The 4,192-nt window shown below is 38.0% G+C and overlaps 1 long non-coding RNA gene across 4 annotated transcripts in view; it reads right to left on the bottom strand.

Annotated features, from left to right (window-relative positions):
* The window catches only part of LOC141376198 (uncharacterized), a 36,396-nt gene that overhangs the window by 13,731 nt on the left and 18,473 nt on the right, over positions 1-4,192 (bottom strand). The gene's annotated exons all lie outside the window — the stretch shown is intronic.

The raw sequence follows: 4,192 nt of genomic DNA, 5'->3' as shown, positions 1-4,192 counted from the left end.
TTTTTAGGACACTTTTATTTATGTGCGCTTCTAGAAGAGGTTTTAGTTTTGCCATCTTTGCCATAACTATAATGCAGTTTAACGTTAAATCAAATTACTGGAGAAAGCATAAAGCTGCACTGGCTATAGATGAAATCTGTAGTGAAGTTTATTTAGATGTTCAGGTTTATTTCATCTATTTGAACCATTTTTTGTCTTTGCTTGATGATATATTTGAATAACTGTGTGAATGTTCTCCACATGGCCACAAGGAGGCGATGAGTTTACACAAAGTCCTCATAGACCTGTTAAATCAAATGTTCCCATTCAGTGGGAGGGATATTCACTATTGTTTTATAGAAATAACAGCTTGTTGAACCTGACAGAATTCCCCGTCTATCCTAATTGGTGTATTTTGATGTTCAGTTACTGAAAATATCGGGATTTTTCTACAAAATTTCACTGAGCCATTTTAACAAGTTTGCTCAAAAGATGAATAAAGACAGTATCAAGCAGGTCGTGTTCTGAGATTAATAATGCTAATATTTTCTAATGTATTACTGACCTGCTGGATTGGGTTTTGAAGATTCTTGTTGCACATCTCACTGTACATTCTCAGTCCCTTGTTAACATGTCAAATAAGCACCATTAGGACACCAACTTACTTACTCCCAGGGCCGTTTATATCAAAGTTAACATTTATCCGCACCAAATTGATGCTTCATGAGATCTAATTTTTATGAGGGAAGTCATTAGCCCAATGCTCAACCCCCAACCTGGAGGACCAGGACATACATGCATACATTACAGACAATTTAGCTTACCCAATTCACCTATAGCGCATGACTGAGGGGGAAACCGGAGCACCTGGAGAATCCCACGCGAACACAGGAAGAACATGCAAACTCCACACAGAAATGCCAACTGACCCAGCCAGGGCTTGAAGCAACGACATTGTTGCTGTAAGGTGACAGTGCTACCCACTGAGCCGCCCCAGGACATTATCTATACTCTTTAAAAAAAATGTAAAAAACTATACATGCTAAGTACAAGTGACTATTATGAGGTACTACCATTTCCATTATGCACTCCCTAAAATGGTAAAAGGTAGAGAGAGTAGGCTCTCTAAGATTACCATCAGGTTTCAGCTGAATGGACTTTGTAGTATAACAGTAAGCATGAAATGTTAAATGGACACATTGCCCACATCACTATTTGATCTTTTTGTGCCCTAAAACAATGATTTAAAAAAAACTATATGCAACATGCGTTGTTTCCGTGACTGTTTAAACTATGAGGCAGATGATTGGCTGTTCATTGCTAGGCCCACACGGAAGCTGCCCGCGCATAATTCAGAAGTTTATTCAGTTTTTAATTAATTACAGTAATATTATTGACTAATATGAAAATGTTCATCTGATTTATGTACAATCTTTTAGTAGATATATGAGACTTGCTTTGTTTACCAAATCTAGAGAATTTAATTGGGTTTGCATTTTAAACATTAAATAAAAGTTTAAAAGATATTATTTTTTATTTTACATAGAAATGTTTTATTCATGATACTCCCAAAATAATTCCGCAGAAATCCGCAGATTTTTACGAAAATTCTCCGCACAAATAGCAAAGAATGTCCACAGATTCCGTCTGGCCCTATTCATGGCTAAGCAAGTAACTTAACAACATCACCATCAGGACAACAGCAAACCATCAAAAAAAGTTGCCTAATAATTCTTTAAAAATAAAAAAAGTAAATTCTTTATAAATCATTAATTAAAAACGTATGTTTGATAATTTGTTTTTGTTTACAGGATTGTAAAATGTTTACATTTAGTGTTTTTATCAGCAACAGTAGTGAGGGCAGAACCACTGACACTAGCAGGTCTACAAAATATGATCATATCACCCCTATTTTATCCTCCTAACACTGGCTGCCTGTTAAGTTTTGTATTGAATTTAAAATATTGCTTCTTACCTATAAAGCTTTCAATAATCTAGCTCCTGTTTATCTAACCAACCTTCTGGCTACAGTCCAACTCGCTCTTTAAGATCTCAAAACTCAGGGCCTCTGGTAGAATAGCAAAGTCGAGTAAAGGAGGTCGAGCCTTCTCATTTATGGCTCCTAAACTCTGGAATAGCCTTCCTGATAACGTCCGAGGTTCAGACACACTCTTGCAGTTCAAAACTAGAATAAAGACCTATCTGTTTAGTAAAGCATACTCTCATTGCATCACATAGCTATATGATGCATGAATGTTCTCCACGCAGGTTTTTACATCTCGTTTATATACACTATGAACAGCAGCTACGCTAATTATTCTCTTTATTTCCTATTTCCACCTGGGGATACTCATTCCGAGCCCCCCAGAGATTATGCAGTGCCACTGAAGTGATCCAAGACCTGTGAAGAGATGATCCCAAGGTTTCCACATTCCCGGACCAGGCCGTAGTAGCTGCTGAGGGGGTTATGAAGGAGTGGAGAGCCTGATACTGATTCCTGGAAGACTCCAGGGAATGCAGAGTCTTCGCTGACTTTCTGCGTTTTCTAGCCTCCGGCGCCTAGACTGCAGCTCTCCACAAGACATTTTGCTATATGAGAAATGGTCATGCTAAACTAACCCTGGTTTCTCCCAAGGTTTTTTTTTTTTCTTTCACTTTCGCCCATTGGTGAAGTTTTGTTGTCCTTGCCACTATCGCCACTGGCTTACATAGTTCGGGACTTGTAGAGCTGTGCATCAATGGAATAAGCTGTGGTCACACTGGGCTTTTCCTTCCATAGACTAACATTCATACGCACGCGAATGCGTCAGACAGGAAACGCAGAGTCATGCGTCAAGTTTCGCAGGTTGCTTCGGTGCAAAGTTCAAGCTTGGTGAACTCAGACCTGCGAATTCTCATCACTTCACTGCATGAGACCAATCGAGGATCAAAACATGACCTCTCTGGACAGAAATTTAAAACATGGAGCAATCGCTCGCTAATCATCTTGTTTAATCCCGCCCCTTTTGGCAGCACCGCACGACAGAATTTCGCGCACACAAACTCTAGTGTGACCGTAGCTTTACTCTTCAGTGTTTAGACCCCCCGCAGTGAATATTTAAACACATTAAACTGAACTGAGCTAATCTAAACTAAACTGAACGTAAACTCTGAAAACTGGACTGACACTCTTTCAGGTTACTATAATCTTCTATGTGAAGCTGCTTTGACACAATCTACATTGTAAAAGCGCTACAGAAATAAACATAAATTGAATTGAATACAGTGTTTCACACCCTAACCTCACTTTTAAACTACAAGTGGGAAACATTACTTTAAGCATAAATTAGTGGAGGAAATTGGGTGTCGAGTATTAACAGAATACTTGACAGCGTAGACAAGATTTATAATGCATTTGTCCATTTAATAACACTAACACTGTAAATAAATTAACGACAGGCTGAATAAGTTGCTAAAGGGATATATTGTTTACAGCTTGCCCGCTCCAAATCAGGCTAATAATATATGTATGTATTTATACTAAACAAATAAAATAGGTGCACGCATTAGGCAAGCGTTTGCAATTAATCTTCATGATAAATTTCCTGAGTAACAAGAATGGTCCCTTTTTATAAGATCTCTGATGCCTTTAAAGAGTTAGTATGTGAAGTTTCAGCTAAAAACACCCCACAAATAATGCTTTATAACTCTTTGAAGCTGACTCTTTTAGGCTTTGATCTTAATTGTGCCGTTTTGATGACCGTCGCTTTAAATTCAAATGAGACTGTGCTCTTTTCAAAAGAGCAACAAATGCCTATGTGTCAGCATAGTGGCAGACTCAAAAACAAGACAAACGTTCTATGCTAATGAGGGAGAGATCATCACTAATGGGCGGGGCTTACCCCCTCTGATGATGCATACGAAGAGAAAACGTCTATCAAAGTGTTTCTGCAGACTGTTTTATCAAAAATGAAATTAATAAACGTTTACCATTAGAAGCTGGTTATATTCACAGGCTGTTGTCACATAACTGTGTTTAAACCCCTTATAAAAGTGATTTTTGCATAACAGGTCCATAATTGTCCATTAAGCTTAATAAATGACAGGGTTAATTGTTTATCCTAAAGTGTAAGCAATAATAAGCAAGACAACCTTTAAAACCCCCTTTTTTTTCTCCATTTCTACAAGGGTCAGTTTGGCTGTATGGCCGCCTCCAGTCTAAGTTCATTCAAAC

This window comes from Danio rerio, chromosome 9 (genome assembly GCF_052040795.2).
Source record: "Danio rerio strain M-AB ecotype USA chromosome 9, GRCz13ab, whole genome shotgun sequence".
In the NCBI taxonomy this organism is placed as follows: Eukaryota; Metazoa; Chordata; class Actinopteri; order Cypriniformes; family Danionidae; genus Danio; species Danio rerio.
The sequence above is the reverse complement of the archived record's forward strand: the minus strand, read 5'-3'. Positions and strand labels throughout refer to the sequence as shown.